Here is a 26,420-nt window from a genome sequence, read left to right as displayed (position 1 = left end):
TGCTAGGTTCACTAAATGCGAAAACTGAGCTGCAATTATGATTCTCCAGGTCATTATAAGTTCATAGCCACCAAACAGATCTAAATTCTTTTTTATCTAAGTGGTAAAAAAATGTCCAAACTTTGTTAAAAAAAAAATTCTGATACCCGTAGCGTCTCCATTTTTTATGATCTCGGGTTGGGTGAGGGCTTGTTTTTTGCGCGCCGAGCTGAGGTTTTTAATGATACCATTTTGGTGCAGATACGTTCTTTTGATCGCCCGTTATTGCATTTTAATTCAATGTCGCATGACCAAATTAACGTAATTCTGGCGTTTTGACTTTTTTCTCGCTACGTCGTTTAGCGATCAGATTAATCCTTTTTTTATTGATAGATCAGGTGATTCTGAATGCGGTGATACCAAATATGTGTAGGTTTGAATTTTTATTGTTTTATTTTGAATGGGGTGAAAGGGGGATGATTTGAACTTTTATTTTTTTGTATTTTTAAAAACTTTTTTCAATCACTTTTGGCATGTTTCAATAGTGTCCATGGGAGACTAAAAGCTGCCATAACCCGATCGGCTCAGCTACATAGAGGTGATGATCAGTTTGCCTGTATGTAGCTGAATTACTCACTTGCTATGAGATCCGACCACTGGGTGGTGATCACATCAAGCCGGCAGTGACAACCATAGAGGTCTCCAGGAGACCTCCAACCCACCGGGGGGCTGATTTCTGGCACGATTGCCAGAAGTGCATGTTAAATGCAGCTGTCAGAGTTTGACAGCGGCATATAGCGGGTTGATAGCCACGGGTGGATCACGATTCCATCCACGGCTGTTCTGGGCACATGTCAGCTGTTTAAAACAGCTGCGATGTGCCGGGAAAAATGTGGGCTCACCGCCGGAGCCCACATCAAAGGGAGGGAGTCCGACATCGGTGTACTATTACGCCTGATGCCGGATAGGGGTTAAAGTAAGAAAAAGGGAGAAAGATTAAAGATTTGGAGACTTCAAGAATGAATATGTGGCCTATGGGATTACAGCAACAGTCAGGGCATAGTTGTACAGAACAGTAGTCTTTCTGCACTGATTACTAGTGATGAGCGAATATACTCGTTACTCGAGATTTCTCGAGCATGCTCGGGGGTCCTCCGAGTATTTTTTAGTGCTCGGAGATTTAGTTTTCATTGCCGCAGCTGAATGATTTACATCTGTTAGCCAGCATAAGTACATGTGGGGATTCCCTAGCAACCAGGCAACCCCCACATGTACTTATGCTGGCTAACAGATGTAAATCATTCAGCTGCGGCAATGAAAACTAAATCACCGAGCACTAAAAAATACTCGGAGGACACCCGAGCATGCTGGGGAAATCTCGAGTAACGAGTATATTCGCTCATCACTACTGATTACTAATAAAATGTGGGTACAAGTAGGGTTGAGCGAAACGGATCGGTCAATTTCATAAGTCGACGACTTTCGGCAAAGTCGGGTTTCGTGAAACCCGAGCCGATCCCAGTGTGGGATCGGCCATGCGGTCGGCGATCTTCGCGCCAAAGTCGCGTTTCATATGACGCTTTAACCGCCATTTTTCAGCCAATGAAGGAGTGTGGGCAGCGTGATGACATAGGTGTCGTCTTGCTTTCTGCGGCGTCACAGGGGGAGGGGGGTATAACCACCATCTTACCGTTTTGGATGTAGCGATTTACACTGTCCGAGGAGAGAGAGAGAGAGAGATATCCCCATTGACTTGCATTGGGTTACATGTTTCAGTCGGATCCCAGACTTTTCGCAATAATCGGCCGATTTCACAAAATCCGACTTTTGAGAAAGTCGGGTTTCACGAAACCCGACTCGATCCTAAAAAAGTAAAAGTTGCTCAACTCTAGGTACAAGTATGGGCAAACCTCATTTACCTAAACTATTAACAGATAGTTGGTCATGTCTTTTATCATTCGCAGTTTAGGCAGAAAACGATGGCAAGTAAATATCTGAATTTAATCACCAGCATGTCTCCCTTTAGCAGAATTCACCTTTTGATTTACCCAAAGTAACAGAAAAGAATTCCGAATCCTTCCGTTATATGTTACAGTTTATCAATATTTCTCAGGTGCCTTGGTCTGAACCCCAGACAGCGCCCCAATTCATCAGGACCGGAATTGTTCACAGGGTTGTGCTGGAGTCAGACATGTCTTTTGGAATCAGGGCCATCAGAGAAGTAGTGTGTGCCTCCGTAAGCACCTCGCCACTAACCTTACTCCATTCGTATCGGACGCCACCGTTCATCATGAACTAGGCGAGCGACGATTATTACGCTCCTGCCTACTTTGACAGAATATGTAGCGAGAATGCCATAAGTCACAAAATATTAACACACTCTCCAGTTGCACCAAAATTATGCAAGTTTCCAAAGATCTTTACACCAGAGGAGTAAATAAAATTAGGACTAAAAATTAGGGAATTTACAGATATTTGTTTTAGGTCCGTGTCACGGATCCCACCGTGCTGCCACCAATACGTCACGGACCCACTGGATATGTCAGGGATCCCACCACTATATTACGGATCACGGGGAAGATACCTTTATCATCCCCACCACTCACACCAATTTGTCACGAACTGGGGTTGTTTGGTTGCCCCTGGTTCCTTCTGAAGGGGATTTATCTATATCCCACTTCCCAGTTCCAGTTTGGAACTTGCAGCTCTCTGGCACCCCCCTTACCCTCAGGTCAGTCAGGGTACTGCACCTAGGGTAATTAGTCGCCAGAAAGGCTGCCTGCAATGTACTGGCTATTGGGCACACTGCAGCGAGGGTGATATAACTACTCTCACTCAGGCGGGAACAATAATCATCAACGCCGCCATCGCTACAAAGCCTCCCAAACGCACAGAACAAATTATGCTGCCACCAGCTCCAATTTCCTAAGGATTAATGGGCCCGGAGCCAACCCAAATCAGTAGCGTAATTCACTTCAGAGGGCGCGACAGATCGTTTAGAGCATGGAGTGACAAGCTAGTAATTTTTATATTTTACTCCAAAAAAAGGTAGGCAGTGTTTACAAAGTATAAAAAGATATTATAGTTACATAGTTACATAGTTACATAGTTATTGAGGTTGAAGGAAGACTTTAAGTCCATCTAGTTCAACCCATAGCCTAACCTAACATGCCCTAACATGTTGATCCAGAGGAAGGCAAAAAAAACCCATGTGGCAAGGAGTAACTCCACCATGGGGAAAAAAATTCCTTCCCGACTCCACATACGGCAATCAGACTAGTTCCCTGGATCAACGCCTTATCAAGGAATCTAGTGTATATACCCTGTAATATTATACTTTTCCAGAAAGGTATCCAGTCCCCTCTTAAATTTAATTAATGAATCACTCATTACAACATCATACGGCAGAGAGTTCCATAGTCTCACTGCTCTTACAGTAAAGAATCCGCGTCTGTTATTATGCTTAAACCTTCTTTCCTCCAGACGTAGAGGATGCCCCCTTGTCCCTGTCTCAGGTCTATGATTAAAAAGATCATCAGAAAGGTCTTTGTACTGTCCCCTCATATATTTATACATTAACATAAGATCACCCCTTAGTCTTCGTTTTTCCAAACTAAATAGCCCCAAGTGTAATAACCTATCTTGGTATTGCAGACCCCCCAGTCCTCTAATAACCTTGGTCGCTCTTCTCTGCACCCGCTCCAGTTCAGCTATGTCTTTCTTATACACCGGAGACCAGAACTGTGCACAGTATTCTAAGTGTGGTCGAACTAGTGACTTGTATAGAGGTAAAATTATGTTCTCCTCATGAGCATCTATGCCTCTTTTAATACATCCCATTATTTTATTTGCCTTTGTAGCAGCTGCCTGACACTGGCCACTGAATATGAGTCTGTCATCCACCCATACACCCAGGTCTTTTTCATTGATGGTTTTGCCCAGAGTTTTAGAATTAAGCACATAGTTATACATCTTATTACTTCTACCCAAGTGCATGACCTCCCATTTATCCCCATTAAAACTCATTTGCCATTTATCAGCCCAAGCTTCTAGTTTACATAAATCATCCTGTAATATAAAATTGTCCTCCCCTGTATTGATTACCCTACAGAGTTTAGTGTCATCTGCAAATATTGAAATTCTACTCTGAATGCCCCCTACAAGGTCATTAATAAATGTTAAAAAGAAGAGGGCCCAATACTGACCCCTGTGGTACCCCACTGCTAACCGCGACCCAGTCCGAGTGTGCTCCATTAATAACCACCCTTTGTTTCCTATCCCTGAGCCAGCTCTCAACCCACTTACACATATTTTCCCCTATCCCCATTACTCTCATTTTATGTATCAACCTTTTGTGTGGCACCGAAGAAGACAAAATCATGTGTACAATACAATTACAAATAAAAGAAGGATTAAAATTTTAAAAACACTTACATAGCAGTCAGATAATTTCATATCATCATGGCTGGCCTGTGGGCTTCGTAGGGTGCACACATCAAGATGCATGTCACATCTATATAGCAGCAGGACCCCGGACACAAAGACACTGAAAACTCCTGCTTCACACAGTTATTTCCTAGCTTCAAGCCCAGGCACTCTGTTGTGGATTCTGTTTGTGGGCTCCCTCTGGTGGTTACTGCTGGTACTGGGTGACTTTGGTGGGTTGCGGCCTTTGGTTTCCACCTGTCCATCAGAGGCTGGGTGTTTCCTATTTTACCTGGCCTTTCTGTCATTCCCTTGCCGGCTATCAATGTATTCAGATGTGCTCTGTTTGGTTCCTGCCTACCTGCTCCCAGATCTTTCAGGATAAGCTAAGTGCTGATTTTCAGTTGTTTGGTTTTTTGTCCAGCTTGCTTATTATGTCTCTATGCTAGCTGGTAGCTCTAGTGGACTGAGGTTCTCCCCATGTGCCATGAGTTGGCACATGGGTTCTTGTAATCTCAGGATGGTTTTTTTGATTAGGGTTTTTTGCTGACCGCTCAGTCCCCTTTTGTATCGTTCTGCTTTCTAGTTTACAGCGGGCCTCTATTTGCTAAAGCTATATATATCATCTCTATGTGTGTGCCTTCCTCTCATTTCACCAATCAATCATCAATACATGTGGGGGGCAACTATATCTTTTGGGGTTCGTTCCTCTGGAGGCAAGTGAGGTCTTATTTTCTCTGCAGTACTAGTTAGCTCTTAGGCTGGTGCGTGGCGTCTAGAACCAACATAGGCACGCTCCCTGGCTATCTCTAGTTGCGTTTGTCAGGCGTAGGGCAGCGGTCAGCCCAGGTTCCATCACCCTAGAGCTCATCCCTTATTTATTTGTACTTTGCCTGTCCTGTGCTATCCCTAGCCATTGGGGATTCATGACAGTATAGCCGGCCCACAAAGTGTTAATTGTTTGGGCTGAAGCAGGAGGAAAAGAAGTGTTCAAGGGAAAAAAGTTTTTTTTTTTTTTTTCCCTCCTTCAGAGTTTTGCTGCCTAGCCCTTAATTGCTGTCTAGCTGCTTCTTACCTCCTCTTAACCCTTGAATGGCTCTGATCTTAGCTGTTTAACATGGATGTCCAGAGTTTGGCTTCCAGCCTGAGTAATCTTGCGGCAAAAGTTCAAAACATACAGGATTTTGTTGTTCACACTCCCATGTCTGAACCTAGAATTCCTATTCCAGAGTTTTTTTCTGGAGATAGATCTACCTTCCTGAATTTCAGGAACAATTGTAAATTGTTTCTTTCTTTAAAATCTCGCTCCTCTGGAGACCCTGCTCAACAGGTCAAGATTGTCATATCTTTCCTGCGGGGCGACCCTCAGAATTGGGCATTTGCATTGGCACCAGGGGATCCTGCATTGCTCAGTGTGGATGCGTTTTTTCTGGCACTGGGATTGCTCTATGAGGAACCTAACCTAGAGATTCAGGCTGAAAAGGCTTTATTAGCCCTCTCTCAGGGGCATGATGAAGCGGAAATATATTGTCAGAAATTTCGGAAATGGTCGGTGCTTACTCAGTGGAATGAGTGCGCCCTGGCTGCAAACTTCAGAAATGGTCTTTCTGAGGCCATTAAGGACATTATGGTGGGGTTCCCTACGCCTACAGGTCTGAATGAGTCTATGGCTATGGCCATTCAGATTGATCGGCGTTTACGGGAGCGCAAACCCGTGCACCAGTTGGCGGTGTCTTCTGAACAGGCACCTGAGACTATGCAATGTGATAGAATTCAGTCCAGAAGTGAACGGCAAAATTATAGGCGGAAAAATGGATTGTGTTTTTATTGTGGTGATTCAGCTCATGTTATATCAGCATGCTCTAAACGCACAAAAAGGGTTGATAAATCTTTTGCCATTGATACTCTGCAGTCTAAGTTCATTTTGTCTGTGACTCTGATTTTTTCACTGTCTTCCATTTCCGTCGATGCCTATGTGGATTCGGGCGCTGCCCTGAGTCTTATGGATTGGTCATTTGCTAAACGCTGCGGTTTTAGTCTGGAGCCTCTGGAAGTTCCTATTCCTCTGAAGGGAATTGACTCTACACCATTGGCTATGAATAAACCGCAGTATTGGACACAAGTGACCATGCGCATGACTCCCGTTCATCAGGAGGTGATTCGCTTCCTTGTACTGTATAATTTACATGATGTACTAGTGCTTGGTCTGCCATGGTTACAAACTCATAATCCTGTCCTGGACTGGAAAACAATGTCTGTGCTAAGCTGGGGATGTCAGGGGGTACATGATGATGCACCTCCGATTTCAATCGCTTCATCTACTCCTTCTGAGATCCCTGCATTTTTGTCTGACTATAGGGATGTTTTTGAGGAGGCTAAGCTCAATTCGCTCCCTCCTCATAGAGAGTGTGACTGTGCTATAGAATTGATTCCTGGCAGTAAGTTCCCTAAGGGTCGTTTATTTAATCTGTCACTGCCAGAGCATACTGCTATGCGGAATTATATTAAGGAGTCCTTGGAAAAGGGACATATTCGTCCATCTTCGTCCCCTCTGGGAGCAGGTTTTTTTTTCGTGGCAAAAAAAGATGGTTCCCTGAGGCCTTGTATAGATTATCGCCTTCTGAATAAGATTACAGTCAAATATCAGTATCCATTGCCATTATTAACTGATTTGTTTGCTCGCATTAAGGGGGCTAGGTGGTTCACTAAGATAGATCTTCGCGGTGCGTATAATCTGGTGCGGATAAAACAGGGTGATGAGTGGAAAACCGCATTTAATACGCCTGAGGGCCATTTTGAGTATTTGGTAATGCCTTTTGGACTCTCCAATGCTCCGTCAGTCTTTCAGTCCTTTATGCACAATATTTTCCGTGAATATCTGGATAAGTTTATGATTGTGTATTTGGATGATATTTTGGTGTTTTCTGATGACTGGGAGTCTCATGTTCTACAGGTCAGGAAGGTGTTTCAGGTTCTGCGGGCCAATTCTCTGTTTGTGAAGGGCTCAAAGTGTCTCTTCGGAGTCCAGAAGATTTCTTTTTTGGGGTACATTTTTTCTCCTTCTACTATTGAGATGGATCCCGTTAAGGTTCAGGCTATTTGTGACTGGACACAACCTACATCTGTTAAGAGCCTTCAGAAGTTCTTGGGGTTTGCTAATTTTTATCGTCGGTTCATTGCTAATTTTTCCAGTATTGTTAAACCTTTGACTGATTTGACTAAAAAGGGTGCTGATGTTGCTGATTGGTCTACTGCGGCTGTGGAGGCCTTTCGGGAACTTAAGCGCCGGTTTTCTTCTGCTCCTGTGTTGCGTCAACCAGATGTTTCACTTCCTTTTCAGGTTGAGGTTGATGCTTCCGAGATTGGAGCGGGGGCGGTTTTGTCACAGAGAAGTTCTAATGGCTCGGTGATGAAGCCATGTGCTTTCTTCTCTAGAAAATTCTCGCCCGCCGAGCGCAATTATGATGTGGGTAATCGGGAGCTTTTGGCCATGAAGTGGGCATTTGAGGAGTGGCGTCATTGGCTTGAGGGTGCTAAACATCGTGTGGTGGTCTTGACTGATCACAAGAATCTCATTTACCTTGAGTCTGCCAGGCGTTTGAATCCTAGACAGGCTCGTTGGTCGTTATTTTTTTCTCGTTTCAATTTTGTGGTTTCATACCTGCCAGGTTCAAAGAATGTGAAGGCAGATGCTCTTTCCAGGAGTTTTGTGCCTGACTCTCCTGGAGACACTGGGCCTACTGGTATCCTTAGGGATGGGGTAATATTGTCCGCCGTATCCCCAGACTTGCGACGTGCATTGCAGGAGTTTCAGGTGGATAAACCGGATCGATGTCCACCAGAAAGACTGTTTGTTCCGGATGATTGGACCAGTAGAGTCATCTCCGAGGTCCATTCTTCTGTGTTGGCTGGTCATCCTGGAATATTTGGCACGAGAGACTTGGTGGCCAGGTCTTTTTGGTGGCCTTCCTTGTCTAGGGATGTGCGTACCTTTGTGCAGTCTTGTGAAGTGTGTGCTCGAGCTAAGCCTTGCTGTTCACGGGCCAGTGGGTTGTTGTTATCCTTGCCCATCCCGAAGAGGCCTTGGACGCACATTTCCATGGATTTTATTTCTGATCTCCCGGTTTCACAGAAAATGTCCGTTATCTGGGTTGTGTGTGACCGCTTTTCTAAGATGGTTCATTTGGTGCCCTTGCCTAAGTTGCCCTCCTCCTCTGAGTTGGTTCCTTTATTTTTTCAGAACGTGGTTCGTTTGCATGGGATTCCGGAGAATATCGTTTCTGACAGGGGATCCCAGTTTGTGTCTAGATTTTGGCGGACGTTTTGTGCCAAGATGGGCATTGATTTGTCTTTCTCGTCTGCATTCCATCCTCAGACGAATGGCCAGACGGAGCGAACTAATCAGACCTTGGAAACTTATTTGAGGTGTTTTGTTTCTGCTGATCAAGATGACTGGGTTGCTTTTTTGCCACTGGCCGAATTTGCTCTTAATAATCGGGCTAGTTCTGCCTCTTTGGTCTCTCCTTTTTTTTGTAATTCGGGGTTTCATCCTCGTTTTTCCTCTGGTCAGGTGGAGTCTTCGGATTGTCCTGGAGTGGACGTGGTGGTGGACAGGCTACATCAGATTTGGAATCAGGTGGTGGACAATTTGAAGTTGTCTCAGGAGAAGACTCAGCAGTTTGCTAATCGCCGTCGCCGCGTGGGTCCCCGACTTCTTGTTGGGGATTTGGTGCGGTTGTCTTCTCGTTTTGTCCCTATGAAGGTCTCTTCTCCTAAGTTCAAGCCTCGGTTCATCGGTCCTTATAGGATCTCGGAGATTCTTAACCCTGTATCTTTTCGTTTGGATCTCCCAGCATCGTTTGCTATTCATAATGTGTTCCATCGGTCGTTGTTGCGGAGGTATGAGGTGCCCGTTGTTCCTTCGGTTGAGCCTCCTGCTCCGGTGCTGGTGGAGGGAGAATTGGAGTATGTTGTTGAAAAGATCTTGGATTCTCGTGTTTCCAGACGCAGACTCCAGTATTTGGTTAAGTGGAAGGGTTATGGTCAGGAGGATAATTCCTGGGTGGTCGCCTCCGATGTTCATGCGACTGATTTGGTCCGCGCCTTCCATAGAGCTCACCCTGATCGCCCTGGGGGTTCTCGTGAGGGTTCGGTGACCCCTCCTCAAGGGGGGGGTACTGTTGTGGATTCTGTTTGTGGGCTCCCTCTGGTGGTTACTGCTGGTACTGGGTGACTTTGGTGGGTTGCGGCCTTTGGTTTCCACCTGTCCATCAGAGGCTGGGTGTTTCCTATTTTACCTGGCCTTTCTGTCATTCCCTTGCCGGCTATCAATGTATTCAGATGTGCTCTGTTTGGTTCCTGCCTACCTGCTCCCAGATCTTTCAGGATAAGCTAAGTGCTGATTTTCAGTTGTTTGGTTTTTTGTCCAGCTTGCTTATTATGTCTCTATGCTAGCTGGTAGCTCTAGTGGACTGAGGTTCTCCCCATGTGCCATGAGTTGGCACATGGGTTCTTGTAATCTCAGGATGGTTTTTTTGATTAGGGTTTTTTGCTGACCGCTCAGTCCCCTTTTGTATCGTTCTGCTTTCTAGTTTACAGCGGGCCTCTATTTGCTAAAGCTATATATATCATCTCTATGTGTGTGCCTTCCTCTCATTTCACCGTCAATACATGTGGGGGGCAACTATATCTTTTGGGGTTTGTTCCTCTGGAGGCAAGTGAGGTCTTATTTTCTCTGCAGTACTAGTTAGCTCTTACGCTGGTGCGTGGCGTCTAGAACCAACGTAGGCACGCTCCCTGGCTATCTCTAGTTGCGTTTGTCAGGCGTAGGGCAGCGGTCAGCCCAGGTTCCATCACCCTAGAGCTCGTCCGTTATTTATTTGTACTTTGCCTGTCCTGTGCTATCCCTAGCCATTGGGGATTCATGACAGCACTCCCCCTGTGGTGACATCACTTAGGGGCTGAAACCTCCCCTTTACTTAGAATATGAAAACTATTTTTACGCATATCTCGCTGTATAAATCTCGTATACGAAATACACCAGGTTCCCAAGGTGCACCACGTCGGGGCAATTCTTTTAAGTGTAAACTGTCATGGTTCCCAATGGCAAGGGAACATCAGAGAACTTAAATAACAGACTAGCTCTTGGGTGATGGAATCTCGAGCTGACCGTGAGCTAAACCTATCACACAACTAACAGTGGCCGGGTGACGTACCTACGTTTTATCCCTAGACGCCCAGCGCCAGCCGGAGAACTAACTAACCCTAATAGAGGAAGAAACAGACCTGGCTTACCTCTAGGGAAATTCCCCCAAAAAGGAGACAGAAGCCCCCCACATATATTGACGGTGAGTTCAGAGGAAAAGACATACGCAGTATGAAGGTAGGTTCAGCAAAGCGAGGTCCGCTTACTAGATAGCAAGAAGATACAATAGGGAACTTCACGGTCAGCTGAAAACCCTATTAAAATACCATCCAGAAATTACTTTAAGACTCATGTGTCAACTCATGACACCGGAGTGGTAATTTCGGCCCACAAGAGCTTCCAGCTACAGAAACATAACATAACTGTGAACTGGAACAAAAATGCAAACAAACTTAGGACTAAGAGTCCAACTTAGCTGATAGTAGTCTAGAAGCAGGAACATGCAACAGAAAGGCTCTGGTTACATTGATGGCCGGCACTAGAATAACTGAGCAGCAAGGCTAAATAGGATACTCCCATATCCTGATGGAAACAGGTGAACAGAGAAAGTGAAGCACACAAGTCCAGTACCACCAGTGACCACCGGGGGAGCCCAAAAACCAAATTCACAACAGTAAACCTGAAGTAATTACCTGAACCGCTTACTGAGAAATCCGCACTTTGCACTCATTGTGTTTAGCTGCTAGCGCTTTCAGTGAGTGATAGATCTATCAGTGGACATCCGAAATATATAATTCTTATATTTCTAGCCCGGATCGGTGCCCATATATATCACACTAATAGAACAAAAAATCTCAACAAAGAAAGTACCAGTTTTGGCTAGTATTCGATGGGAGGGGGAATGTGGAGTCTAGGGAGACTGATATTTGCAGCGTACAGCCATAAAACTTCAGTGATTCTAGTGAGGGTTTTGAATTACACACATAGCAGCAGGCAGAGTGACCAGCACCCACACCTTTTGAACTACGTGGTAGGTCAGCTCCCGGGCATTCTGGTCGTACCAGTGCTTCTGATCAGCCTGAGCCTGCGTCATGTTATGATGCACCAACTGCTCCTCTTCCCAGGATTCCCTTACCAACCGAAGGGGTCCCTGGACTCGCCTGCCGTACAGGAGCTCGAAGGGGGAAAACCCCGTCGAGGCCTGCGGAACCTCTCGGTAAGCAAATAGCAGGTGTGGGAGGTACCGCTCCCAGTCACGCACTTGGGTCTTAACCAGCATGCATAGCATCTGTTTGAGGGTACCATTGAAGCACTCACACAAGCCATTGGTCTGTGGGTGATACACACTCGATATCAGAGGCTTCACCTGCATTTTCTTACAGAGAGCCTCCATTAGTCGAGACATGAATTGGGTCCCTTGATCGGTAAGCATCTCCCTGGGAAATACTTCCCGTGATAAGATGGCCAACAGTGCATCCGCCACCTTATCTGCCCTAGTTGAGGACAGAGCCACTGCCTCTGGGTACCGGGTAGCGTAGTCTATCACAGTGAGGATGTATTGCTTTCCAGAGCTGCTGGGGACGGCCAGCGGGCCCACAATGTCCACCGCGATCCTCTGGAAAGGCTCCTCTGTCACCGGCAAAGGGATCAGGGGAGCCTTAAGAGCAGGCCCCACCTTACCCACTCTTTGGCAGGTGATACAGGAGCAGCACTAGTTTGTCACATCTGTCTCCATCTGGGCCAATAGAAGTGTTGAGACAGCCGGGCCTTAGTTTTGCTGATCCCCAAGTGTCCAGTGAGCCGGATCTGATGGGCAATCCGCAACAACTCACCCCTGAATTGGTGCGGGACGACTAGCTGTCTTTCCCTCAACCACTCTTTTTGCGATTTTCTGGGTACTGTCTCCCGGTACAACCTCCAGCGTTCCCAGAACACCCTCTCCTTATCAGTCACGGAGGTGGGCATCTCGGCGAGGTGTCTCAAATTCTTTAGGCTCACATCTGAGTGCAGAGCAGCCTGGAACTCCTGGCTAGGGGAAGCCAGAAGCGACGTCAGGGTCCCTTCCCCACGGGAACCCTTTGGGACCTGCTCTGGGTCCAACTCTGGTTCAGTTACGCCTATGACTGAGAAGGGTCCAGGAGGCAGAACGTTATCTGCGTTCTGGGCACTCTGCGAGTGACAGCAGCTACGTAGGCTGTCTCCCTGGGGGATTTCCACAGACCCATCACCCGCGCTGCTATGGGTACTACCTCCCCATCCACCCCCAACATCCCAGGACCTCCCCTTTACTTAGAAAATGAAAACTATTTTTACGCATATCTCTCTGTTTGAATCTCATATGCGAAATACACCAGGTTCCCGAGTTGCACCACGTCGGGGCGATTCTTTTAAGTGTAAACCTGAAGTAATTATCTGACTGCTTACTGACAAACCTGCACTTTGCACTCGTTGCGTTTAGCTGCTAGAGCTTTCAGTGAGTGATAGATCTATCGATGGACATCCGGAATATATAATTCTTATATTTCTAGCCCGAATCGGTGCCCATATATGTCACACTAATAAAACAAAGAATCTCAACAAAGAAAGTACCAGTTTTGGCCAGTATTCGATGGGAAGGGGAATGTGGAGTCTAGGGAGACTGATATTTGCAGCGTGCAGCCATAAAACTTCAGTGATTCTAGTGAGGGTTTTGAATTACACACATAGCAGCAGGCAGAGTGAGAAGGGGGGGTTGGAATGGCCCGCAGTGTGTCTGTTCTCCACTCTTGGATGCAACAGAGCTCAGTGTGCACGACAATATACAGTCAAATACCCCATGTTCCTGACAGTCCGATTAATTAAATTTGGCCAAAAAGCTTTAATTGTTACCGCACAAATTGAAAATGCTCCAAACATATTGAATGCTCTTTAGAGCCACACAAAATGGCTGTGGGTAGCAGGATGGTACTTGGTAGCATCCAACAGTCTATTTACTAGCACATTGCACTGTTGGACTCTTTATGTTCTTTAATATTCAAAATATAACTTATGTAAATAAACACATTTGTTTTAAAAATAAAATACTAATATAACCCCTTAGTGACTGGGGCAAAATGTTTAAATCGTACCAGTGTCACTTTATGTGGTAATAACTCCAGAAATCTTCAACAGATCCCAGTGATTTTTTTCATGACACATTGTACTTTATGATAATGGTAAATTTGTTGATGTGTTTATTTATGAAAATATCAGAGACTTTACAAATTTTTTTTTAAATTTGCATTTTTCTAACTTCCCTTTAATCCAGTCATACCACACAAAACATTAATATGTAACATTTCCCTCATGTCTACTTTACATCCGCAACATATATAAAATATTGTTTTATTTTGTTTGCATGTTAGAAAGTTTAAAATAGAAATTTTTCATTTTTTTTAAGGAAATTAAAAAAACTTATTTTTTTAGGGAGCTATTAAGTTTTGAAGTGACTTTTGGGGGGTCCTATATATTGGAAAATCCCCAAAGTGGTACCATTTAAAAACAGCACCCCTAAATATATTCAAAATTGCGTTCAGGTAGTATATTAACCCTTCAGGTGCTTTTCAGAACTTAATGCAAAGTGACATGACATGAAGACCTTTATTTTTACCACCTAAATGTTGATATCTTCAGAATCGGCCACTGTAGCTGGAAGACTTTAAGGCGATTATTTGGCAGTGAATTGCCATGGCAAGCATCAGGACCACATGATCAGAATCTCAAGGTGCCAATGGGGTTATGGAGGGAGCGGCCACACTCTGTTAACCATCCAGATGGTGTAATCATTATTGACATCTCATTTAAGGGGTTAAACTGTTATAGACGGTACCAACACTGATTGTGGCCGATGCAGCAAGTTGTCAGCTACAATGTACAGCTGAGAGCTGCTGGAGTATCTCCCGTCGATGGATGTTAGTCTCTTATATCGCAGGTCAGTAAAAAGACATATTGGTGGTCACCAAGGACGTAAAAATAATATTTTTAAATAAATATGCAGCGCCCCCACTGCCGCAGGGCCGAGGGGTACCCGGTACCGGGCCTCTGAGTCTCTGTTCTGGGGTTGTCACGGTGGCTAGACCCGATCCGTGACCCTGCTGAGGGGCGCACAATGAAAGGTGGTGGTATGGTGCTGATGTTATGGTGCGGTGTAGTGCCGGTCGTGGTCAATAACGAGGACACCAGGTTGCAGTCTCTTTACCTCTTTACTGAAGGTCTCGAGGTGTCCAATCCAGGGCACTGTTAACCGGGCCGTCTGAGACCGGCCGGTCCGAAGGCACATCAGGAGTCCCCTTTAACAGGTGGGAATCAGCGTCTACCTTCTAGCGCCTGTGTGTTGTAGTCCTTCCCTGCTGAGCACCCCGGGATAGTCCTCACAACTTATTCTGTCTGTCTCTGATCTTCGTTCTCTCCGTCCCCTGTCATGATTCCAATGGCAGGGAATCACCAAAAGGGCAAGCACAAAAATAGGACAAGCTCTAGGGTGATGGAACCTGAGCTGACCGCGATCCTGAACTTAACACAAACACTATCAGCAGCCGGGGAACGTACCTACGGGGACTCTAGACGTCTCGCGCCAGCCGGAGAACTAACTTCCCCTAGAAGATGAAAAGCAGACCTCTCTTGCCTCCTAGAGAAATACCCCAAAGGGATAGCAGCCCCCCACATATAATGACGGTGAATTAAGAGGAAGGCACATACGCAGGTATGAAAACAGTTTTAGCAAAATGAGGCCCGCTACAGCTAGATAGCAGAAGGATACAAAAGAGATCTAGGCGGTCAGCGAAAAACCCTTTCTTCAAAAAACCATCCTGAAATTACTGGGACCCATGTGCCAACTCATGGTACATGGGGAGTAATTTCAGCCCACTAGAGCAACCAGCAGCAAAGATTCATATGTATGCAAGCTGGACTAAAAACATGATAAGGCAGAACACAAAAAACAGGAAAATCAGAACTTAGCTTGTCCAGCAGATTATAGGAGCAGGTAGCAGAGGCAAACAGAGACACTCTGATTACATTGATAGCCAGCAAGGGAATGACAGGAAAGCCAGGTTAAATAGGAAACACCCAGCCTATGATGGACAGGTGGAAACCAGAGACCGCAACCCACCAAAGTCACCCAGTACCACTTGTAACCACCAGAGGGAGCCCAAAAACAGAATCCACAACAGTACCCCCCCCTTGAGGAGGGGTCACCGAACCCTCACGAGAACCCCCAGGGCGATCAGGATGAGCTCTATGGAAGGCGCGGACCAAATCAGTCGCATGAACATCAGAGGCGACCACCCAAGAATTATCCTCCTGACCATAACCCTTCCACTTAACCAAATACTGGAGTTTACGTCTGGAAACACGAGAATCCAAGATCTTCTCAACAACATACTCCAATTCTCCCTCCACCAGCACCGGAGCAGGAGGCTCAACCGAAGGAACAACGGGCACCTCATACCTCCGCAATAACGACCGATGGAACACATTATGAATAGCAAATGATGCTGGGAGATCCAAACGAAAAGACACAGGGTTAAGAATCTCCAAGATCTTATAAGGACCGATGAACCGAGGCTTGAACTTAGGAGAAGAGACCTTCATAGGGACAAAACGAGAAGACAACCACACCAAGTCCCCAACATGAAGTCGGGGACCCACGCGGCGACGGCGATTAGCAAACTGCTGAGCCTTCTCCTGAGACAACTTTAAATTGTCCACCACCTGATTCCAAATCTGATGTAGCCTGTCCACCACCACGTCCACTCCAGGATAATCCGAAGGCTCCACCTGACCAGAGGAAAAACGAGGATGAAACCCCGAATTACAAAAGAAAGGAGAAACCAAAGTGGCAGAACTAGCCCGATTATTAAGGGCAAATTCGGCCAGCGGCAAAAAGGCAACCCAGTCATCTTGATCAGCAGAAACAAAACACCTTAAATAAGTTTCCAAGGTCTGATTAGTTCGCTCCGTCTGGCCATTCGTCTGAAGATGGAATGCAGACGAGAAAGACAAATTAATGCCCATCTTAGCACAAAACGCCCGCCAAAATCTAGACACAAACTGGGATCCCCTGTCAGAAACGATATTCTCCGGAATCCCATGCAAACGAACCACGTTCTGAAAAAACAAAGGGACCAACTCAGAGGAGGAAGGCAACTTAGGCAAGGGTACCAAATGAACCATCTTAGAAAAGCGGTCACACACAACCCAGATGACGGACATTTTCTGTGAGACAAGGAGATCTGAAATAAAATCCATGGAAATGTGCGTCCAAGGCCTCTTCGGGATAGGCAAGGATAACAACAACCCACTGGCCCGAGAACAGCAAGGCTTAGCCCGAGCACACACTTCACAAGACTGTTCAAAGGTATGCACATCCCTTGACAAGGAAGGCCACCAAAAAGACCTGGCCACCAAGTCTCTAGTACCAAATATTCCAGGATGACCAGCCAATGCAGAAGAATGGACCTCGGAGATGACTCTAATGGTCCAATCATCCGGAACAAACAGTCTTTCTGATGGACAACGATCAGGTTTATCCGCCTGAAACTCCTGCAATGCACGTCGCAAGTCTGGGGAGAAGGCGGACAATATTACCCCATCCCTAAGGATACCAGTAGGCCCAGAGTCTCCAGGAGAGTCAGGCACAAAACTCCTGGAAAGAGCATCTGCCTTCACATTCTTTGAACCTGGCAGGTATGAAACCACAAAATTGAAACGAGAAAAAAACAATGACCAACGAGCCTGTCTAGGATTCAGACGCCTGGCAGACTGAAGGTAAATCAGATTTTTGTGATCAGTCAAGACCACCACACGATGTCTAGCACCCTCAGGGCCAATGACGCCACTCCTCAAATGCCCACTTCATGGCCAAAAGCTCCCGATTACCCACATCATAATTCCGCTCGGCGGGCGAGAATTTTCTAGAAAAGAACGCACATGGCTTCATCACCGAGCCATCGGAACTTCTCTGTGACAAAACCGCCCCCGCTCCAATCTCGGAAGCATCAACCTCAACCTGAAAAGGAAGTGAAACATCTGGTTGACATAACACAGGAGCAGAAGAAAACCGGCGCTTAAGTTCCTGAAATGCCTCCACAGCCGTAGGAGACCAATCAGCAACATCAGCACCTTTCTTAGTCAAATCAGTCAAAGGTTTAACAACACTGGAAAAATTAGCAATGAAACGACGATAAAAATTAGCAAAACCCAAGAACCTCTGAAGACTCTTAACAGATGTAGGTTGTGTCCAGTCACAGATCGCCTGAACCTTGACGGGATCCATCTCAATAGTAGAAGGAGAAAAAATGTACCCCAAAAAAGAAATCTTATGAACTCCGAAGAGACATTTTGAGCCCTTCACAAACAAAGAATTGGCCCGCAGGACTTGAAACACCTTCCTGACCTGTAGAACATGAGACTCCCAGTCATCAGAAAAAAACAAAATATCATCCAAATACACAATCATAAACTTATCCAGATATTCACGGAAAATATTGTGCATAAAGGACTGAAAGACTGAAGGAGCATTAGAAAGTCCAAAAGGCATTACCAAATACTCAAAATGGCCCTCAGGCGTATTAAATGCGGTTTTCCACTCATCACCCTGCTTTATCCGCACAAGATTATACGAACCGCGAAGATCTATCTTAGTGAACCACCTAGCCCCCTTAATGCGAGCAAACAAATCAGTCAATAATGGCAATGGATACTGATATTTGACTGTAATCTTATTCAGAAGGCGATAATCTATACAAGGCCTCAGGGAACCATCTTTTTTAGCCACGAAAAAAAAACCTGCTCCCAGAGGGGACGAAGATGGACGAATATGTCCCTTTTCCAAGGACTCCTTAATATAATTCCGCATAGCAGTATGCTCTGGCACTGACAGATTAAATAAACGACCCTTAGGGAACTTACTGCCAGGAATTAAATCTATAGCACAGTCACAATCCCTATGAGGAGGGAGCGAATTGAGCTTAGGCTCCTCAAAAACATCCCGATAGTCAGACAAAAACGCAGGATCCTCAGAAGGAGTAGATGAAGCGATTGAAATCAGAGGTGCATCATCATGAACCCCCTGACATCCCCAGCTTAACACAGACATTGTTTTCCAATCCAGGACTGGATTATGAGTTTGTAACCATGGCAGACCAAGCACTAGTACATCATGTAAATTATACAGTACAAGGAAGCGAATCACCTCCTGATGAACGGGAGTCATGTGCATGGTCACTTGTGTCCAGTACTGCGGTTTATTCATAGCCAATGGTGTAGAGTCAATTCCCTTCAAAGGAATAGGAACTGTTGTGAATTTGGTTTTTGGGATCCCCCGGTGGTCACTGGTGGTACTGGACTTGTGTGCTTCACTTTCTCTGTTCACCTGTTTCCATCAGGATATGGGAGTATCCTATTTAGCCTTGCTGCTCAGTTATTCTAGTGCCGGCCATCAATGTAACCAGAGCCTTTCTGTTGCATGTTCCTGCTTCTAGACTACTATCAGCTAAGTTGGACTCTTAGTCCTAAGTTTGTTTGCATTTTTGTTCCAGTTCACAGTTATGTTATGTTTCTGTAGCTGGAAGCTCTTGTGGGCCGAAATTACCACTCCGGTGTCATGAGTTGACACATGAGTCTTAAAGTAATTTCTGGATGGTATTTTAATAGGGTTTTCAGCTGACCGTGAAGTTCCCTATTGTATCTTCTTACTATCTAGTAAGCGGACCTCGCTTTGCTGAACCTACTTTCATACTGCGTATGTCTTTTCCTCTGAACTCACCGTCAATATATGTGGGGGGCTTCTGTCTCCTTTTTGGGGGAATTTCCCTAGAGGTAAGCCAGGTCTGTTTTTTCCTCTATTAGGGTTAGTTAGTTCTCCGGCTGGCGCTGGGCGTCTAGGGATAAAACGTAGGTACGTCACCCGGCCACTGTTAGTTGTGTGGTAGGTTTAGCTCACGGTCAGCTCTAGATTCCATCACCCAAGAGCTAGTCTGTTATTTAAGTTCTCTGACGTTCCCTTGCCATTGGGAACCATGACAGTATGGCCGGCCAAGGGTTAAAACCGTTGGCAGAAGAAAGGAGAGAAAAAGAAGTCTGCAGATTTTTTTTTTTTTTTTCTTCTGAGCTTGCTCTATAGTTGACTCAGTTGCATTTCTGCTCTAATTGCAGCCTTTGCCTCTCTCTCTCCTTCTAATCCTTGAATGGCTCTGATCTCACCTGATTAAAATGGATCCTCAGAGTTTGGCTACAGGTTTGAATAATCTTGCTACGAAGGTTCAAAATTTACAGGATTTTGTTATTCATGCTCCTATATCTGAACCTAGAATTCCTATACCAGAATTTTTCTCCGGGGATAGATCTCGTTTCCTGAATTTCAAATATAATTGTAAATTATTTCTTTCCCTGAGATCTCGCTCCGCTGGAGATCCCGCACAGCAGGTTAGGATAGTAATTTCCTTGCTGCGGGGTGACCCTCAGGATTGGGCATTTGCGTTGGTACCCGGGGATCCTGCGTTGCTCAATGTGGATGCGTTTTTTCTGGCTTTGGGGTTGCTTTATGAGGAACCTAATTTAGAGATTCAGGCTGAAAAAACCTTGATGGCCCTATCTCAAGGGCAAGATGAAGCTGAAATATACTGCCAAAAATTTCGTAAATGGTCTGTGCTTACTCAGTGGAATGAGTGCGCCCTGGCGGCGAATTTCAGAGAGGGTCTCTCTGATGCCATTAAAGATGTTATGGTGGGGTTCCCTGCACCTACAGGTCTGAATGAGTCCATGACAATGGCTATTCAGATTGATCGGCGTTTGCGGGAGCGCAAACCTGTGCACCATTTGGCGGTGTCTTCTGAGAAGGCTCCAGAAAATATGCAATGTGATAGAATTCTGTCCAGAAGCGAACGGCAGAATTTTAGGCGAAAAAATGGGTTGTGCTTCTATTGTGGTGATTCAACTCATGTTATATCAGCATGCTCTAAACGTACAAAAAAGGTTGATAAGTCTATTTCAATTGGCACTTTACAGTCTAAGTTTATTTTGTCTGTGACCTTGATTTGTTCATTATCGTCAATTACCGCGGATGCCTATGTCGACTCTGGCGCCGCTTTGAGTCTCATGGATTGGTCCTTTGCCAGGCGCTGTGGGTTTGATCTAGAGCCTCTGGAAGTTCCTATACCTCTGAAGGGTATTGACTCTACACCATTGGCTAGTAATAAACCACAATACTGGACACAAGTGACTATGCGTATGAATCCAGACCATCAGGAGACGATTCGCTTCCTTGTGTTGTACAATCTACATGATGTTTTGGTGCTCGGATTGCCATGGTTACAATCTCATAACCCAGTTCTTGACTGGAAAGCAATGTCTGTGTTAAGCTGGGGATGTCAGGGGGCTCATGGGGACGTACCTTTGGTTTCCATTTCGTCATCTATTCCCTCTGAGATTCCGGAATTTTTATCTGATTATCGTGATGTTTTTGAGGAGCCTAAGCTTGGTTCACTACCTCTTCACAGAGATTGCGATTGTACCATAGATCTGATTCCGGGCAGTAAATTTCCAAAGGGTCGTTTATTTAATCTATCTGTACCTGAACATGCTGCTATGCGAGAATATATTAAGGAGTCCCTGGAAAAGGGACATATTCGTCCTTCTTCATCTCCCTTAGGAGACAGTTTTTTCTTTGTATCTAAAAAAGATGGCTCTTTGAGGCCGTGTATTGATTATCGACTCTTGAATAAAATTACAGTCAGATATCAGTATCCTCTGCCACTGCTGACTGATTTGTTTGCTCGAATAAAAGGGGCTAAGTGGTTCTCTAAGATTGATCTCCGTGGGGCGTATAATTTGGTGCGAATTAAGCAGGGGGATGAGTGGAAAACCGCATTTAATACGCCCGAGGGCCATTTTGAGTATTTAGTAATGCCTTTTGGTCTTTCAAATGCCCCTTCAGTCTTTCAGTCCTTTATGCATGACATTTTCCGGGAATATTTGGATAAATTCATGATCGTGTATCTGGATGATATTTTGATTTTTTCGGATGACTGGGATTCTCATGTCCAACAGGTCAGGAGGGTTTTTCAGGTTTTGCGGGCTAATTCCTTGTGTGTGAATGGTTCTAAGTGTATTTTTGGGGTTCAAAAGATATCTTTTTTGGGGTACATTTTTTCCCCCTCTTCCATTGAGATGGATCCTGTCAAGGTTCGGGCTATTTGTGATTGGACGCAACCTTCTTCGCTTAAGAGCCTTCAGAAATTTTTGGGCTTTGCTAATTTTTATCGTCGATTTATAACTGGTTTTTCTGATGTTGCTAAACCTTTGACTGATTTGACCAAAAAGGGTGCTGATGTTGCTGATTGGTCCCCTGCTGCTGTGGAGGCCTTTCGGGAGCTTAAGCGCCGCTTTTCTTCCGCCCCTGTGTTGCGTCAGCCTGATGTTACTCTTCCTTTTCAGGTTGAGGTCGATGCTTCCGAGATCGGAGCTGGGGCGGTCTTGTCGCAGAAAAGTTCCGATTGCTCCGTGATGAGACCTTGTGCGTTCTTTTCTCGAAAATTTTCGCCCGCCGAGTGAAATTATGATATTGGTAATCGGGAGCTTTTGGCTATGAAGTGGGCTTTTGAGGAGTGGCGTCATTGGCTTGAGGGGGCTAGACATCAGGTGGTGGTATTGACCGATCACAAGAATTTGATTTATCTTGAGTCTGCCAGGCGCCTGAATCCTAGACAGGCGCGCTGGTCGTTGTTTTTCTCTCGGTTTAATTTTGTGGTCTCATACTTATCAGGTTCTAAAAATGTGAAGGCGGATGCCCTTTCTAGGAGTTTTGAGCCTGATTTCCCTGGTGATTCTGAACCTACAGGTATCCTTAAGGATGGGGTGATATTATCTGCTGTTTCCCCAGACCTGCGACGGGCTTTGCAGGAGTTTCAGGCGGATAGACCTGATCGTTGCCCGCCTGGTAGACTGTTTGTTCCTGATGATTGGACCAGTAGAGTCATCTCGGAGGTTCATTCTTCTGCGTTGGCAGGTCATCCCGGGATCTTTGGTACCAGGGATTTGGTGGCTAGGTCCTTCTGGTGGCCTTCTCTGTCTCGAGATGTACGAGTTTTTGTGCAGTCTTGTGATGTTTGTGCTCGGGCCAAACCTTGTTGTTCTCGGGCTAGCGGATTGTTGTTATCTTTGCCTATTCCAAAGAGGCCTTGGACTCACATCTCTATGGATTTTATTTCTGATCTCCCTGTTTCTCAGAAAATGTCTGTCATCTGGGTGGTGTGTGACCGTTTTTCAAAGATGGTTCATTTGGTGCCCTTGCCTAAGTTGCCGTCATCTTCCGAGTTAGTTCCTCTGTTTTTTCAAAATGTGGTTCGCTTGCATGGTATTCCGGAGAATATCGTTTCTGACAGGGGGACCCAGTTTGTGTCTAGATTTTGGCGGGCGTTCTGTGCTAGGATGGGCATTGATTTGTCTTTTTCGTCTGCGTTCCATCCTCAGACTAATGGCCAGACTGAGCGAACTAATCAGACCTTGGAGACTTATTTGAGGTGTTTTGTGTCTGCGGATCAGGATGACTGGGTTGCCTTTTTGCCGTTGGCGGAGTTTGCCCTCAATAATCGGGCTAGTTCTGCCACTTTGGTTTCTCCTTTCTTTTGCAATTCGGGGTTTCATCCTTGCTTTTCTTCTGGTCAGGTGGAGTCTTCGGATTGTCCTGGAGTGGATACTGTGGTGGATAGGTTGCATCGGATTTGGGGACAGGTGGTGGACAATTTGGAGTTGTCCCAGGAGAAGACTCGGCATTTTGCTAACCGCCGTCGTCGTGTTGGTCCTCGTCTTCGTGTTGGGGACTTGGTGTGGTTGTCTTCTCGTTTTGTCCCTATGAGGGTTTCTTCTCCTAAGTTTAAGCCTCGGTTCATCGGCCCGTATAAAATTTTGGAGATTCTTAACCCTGTGTCCTTTCGATTGGACCTCCCGGCATCTTTTTCTATCCATAATGTCTTCCATCGGTCATTATTGCGCAGGTATGAGGTACCGGTTGTGCCTTCCGTTGAGCCTCCCACTCCGGTGTTGGTTGAGGGTGAATTGGAGTACGTTGTGGAGAAGATCTTGGACTCCCGTGTTTCCAGACGGAAACTTCAGTATCTGGTCAAGTGGAAGGGCTACGGTCAGGAGGATAATTCTTGGGTGACAGCCTCTGATGTTCATGCCTCTGATTTGGTCCGTGCCTTTCATAGGGCTCATCCTGATCGCCATGGTGGTTCTTGTGAGGGTTCAGTGCCCCCTCCTTGAGGGGGGGGTACTGTTGTGAATTTGGTTTTTGGGATCCCCCGGTGGTCACTGGTGGTACTGGACTTGTGTGCTTCACTTTCTCTGTTCACCTGTTTCCATCAGGATATGGGAGTATCCTATTTAGCCTTGCTGCTCAGTTATTCTAGTGCCGGCCATCAATGTAACCAGAGCCTTTCTGTTGCATGTTCCTGCTTCTAGACTACTATCAGCTAAGTTGGACTCTTAGTCCTAAGTTTGTTTGCATTTTTGTTCCAGTTCACAGTTATGTTATGTTTCTGTAGCTGGTAGCTCTTGTGGGCCGAAATTACCACTCCGGTGTCATGAGTTGACACATGAGTCTTAAAGTAATTTCTGGATGGTATTTTAATAGGGTTTTCAGCTGACCGTGAAGTTCCCTATTGTATCTTCTTACTATCTAGTAAGCGGACCTCGCTTTGCTGAACCTACTTTCATACTGCGTATGTCTTTTCCTCTGAACTCACCGTCAATATATGTGGGGGGCTTCTGTCTCCTTTTTGGGGGAATTTCCCTAGAGGTAAGCCAGGTCTGTTTTTTCCTCTATTAGGGTTAGTTAGTTCTCCGGCTGGCGCTGGGCGTCTAGGGATAAAACGTAGGTACGTCACCCGGCCACTGTTAGTTGTGTGGTAGGTTTAGCTCACGGTCAGCTCTAGATTCCATCACCCAAGAGCTAGTCTGTTATTTAAGTTCTCTGACGTTCCCTTGCCATTGGGAACCATGACAAGGAACTTCCAGAGGCTCCAGACTAAAACCGCAGCGTTTGGCAAATGACCAATCCATAAGACTCAGGGCAGCGCCCGAATCCACATAGGCATCGACGGAAATGGATGACAGTGAACAAATCAGAGTTACAGACAAAATGAACTTAGACTGCAGAGTACTAATGGCAAAAGATTTATCAACCTTTTTTGTGCGTTTAGAGCATGCTGATATAACATGAGCTGAATCACCACAATAAAAACACAATCCATTTTTCCGCCTATAATTTTGCCGTTCACTTCTGGACTGAATTCTATCACATTGCATAGTCTCAGGTGCCTGTTCAGAAGACACCGCCAACTGGTGCACAGGTTTGCGCTCCCGTAAACGCCGATCAATCTGAATGGCCATAGTCATAGACTCATTCAGACCTGTAGGCGCAGGGAACCCCACCATAATATCCTTAATGGCCTCAGAAAGACCATTTCTGAAGTTTGCAGCCAGGGCGCACTCATTCCACTGAGTAAGCACCGACCATTTCCGAAATTTTTGACAATATACTTCCGCTTCATCATGCCCCTGAGAGAGGGCCAATAAAGCCTTTTCAGCCTGAATCTCCAGGTTAGGTTCCTCATAGAGCAATCCCAGTGCCAGAAAAAATGCATCCACACTGAGCAATGCAGGATCCCCTGGTGCCAATGCAAATGCCCAATTCTGAGGGTCACCCCGCAGGAAAGATATAACAATCTTGACCTGCTGAGCAGGGTCTCCAGAGGAGCGAGATTTCAAAGAAAGAAACAATTTGCAATTGTTCCTGAAATTCAAGAAGGTAGATCTATCTCCAGAAAAAAACTCTGGAATAGGAATTCTAGGTTCAGACATAGGAGTGTGAACAACAAAATCCTGTATGTTTTGAACCTTAGCAGCAAGTTTATTCAGGCTGGAAGCCAAACTCTGGACATCCATGTTAAACAGCTAAGGTCAGAGCCATTCAAGGGTTAAGAGGAGGTAAGAAGCAGCTAGACAGCAATTAAGGGCTAGACAGCAAAACTCTGAGGAAAGAAAAAAAAAAAATCCCCCTCAACACTTCTTTTTCTCCTGCTTCAGCCCAAACTTTCAGGCCGGCTATACTGTCGTGATTCCAATGGCAGGGAATCACCAAAAGGGCAAGCACAAAAATAGGACAAGCTCTAGGGTGATGGAACCTGAGCTGACCGCGATCCTGAACTTAACACAAACACTATCAGCAGCCGGGGAACGTACCTACGGTGACTCTAGATGTCTCGCGCCAGCCGGAGAACTAACTTCCCCTAGAAGATGAAAAGCAGACCTCTCTTGCCTCCTAGAGAAATACCCCAAAGGGATAGCAGCCCCCCACATATAATGACGGTGAATTAAGAGGAAGGCACATACGCAGGTATGAAAACAGTTTTAGCAAAATGAGGCCCGCTACAGCTAGATAGCAGAAGGATACAAAAGAGATCTAGGCGGTCAGCGAAAAACCCTTTCTTCAAAAAACCATCCTGAAATTACTGGGACCCATGTGCCAACTCATGGTACATGGGGAGTAATTTCAGCCCACTAGAGCAACCAGCAGCAAAGATTCATATGTATGCAAGCTGGACTAAAAACATGATAAGGCAGAACACAAAAAACAGGAAAATCAGAACTTAGCTTGTCCAGCAGATTATAGGAGCAGGTAGCAGAGGCAAACAGAGACACTCTGATTACATTGATAGCCGGCAAGGGAATGACAGGAAAGCCAGGTTAAATAGGAAACACCCAGCCTATGATGGACAGGTGGAAACCAGAGACCGCAACCCACCAAAGTCACCCAGTACCACTTGTAACCACCAGAGGGAGCCCAAAAACA

The 26,420-nt window shown here is 45.6% G+C and overlaps 2 protein-coding genes across 3 annotated transcripts in view; one reads left to right on the top strand and one right to left on the bottom strand.

Moving 5' to 3' along the window:
* The window catches only part of LOC143781227 (tyrosinase-like), a 301,860-nt gene that overhangs the window by 82,098 nt on the left and 193,342 nt on the right, over positions 1-26,420 (top strand). The window lies entirely within an intron of this gene.
* LOC143781228 (uncharacterized) overlaps positions 1-26,420 on the bottom strand; it is a 254,177-nt gene that overhangs the window by 79,026 nt on the left and 148,731 nt on the right. The window lies entirely within an intron of this gene.

The sequence above is a fragment of the Ranitomeya variabilis genome, chromosome 6, assembly GCF_051348905.1.
Source record: "Ranitomeya variabilis isolate aRanVar5 chromosome 6, aRanVar5.hap1, whole genome shotgun sequence".
In the NCBI taxonomy this organism is placed as follows: Eukaryota; Metazoa; Chordata; class Amphibia; order Anura; family Dendrobatidae; genus Ranitomeya; species Ranitomeya variabilis.
Note: the sequence above shows the minus strand (reverse complement) of the source record. Positions and strands in the feature narration are given on the sequence as shown.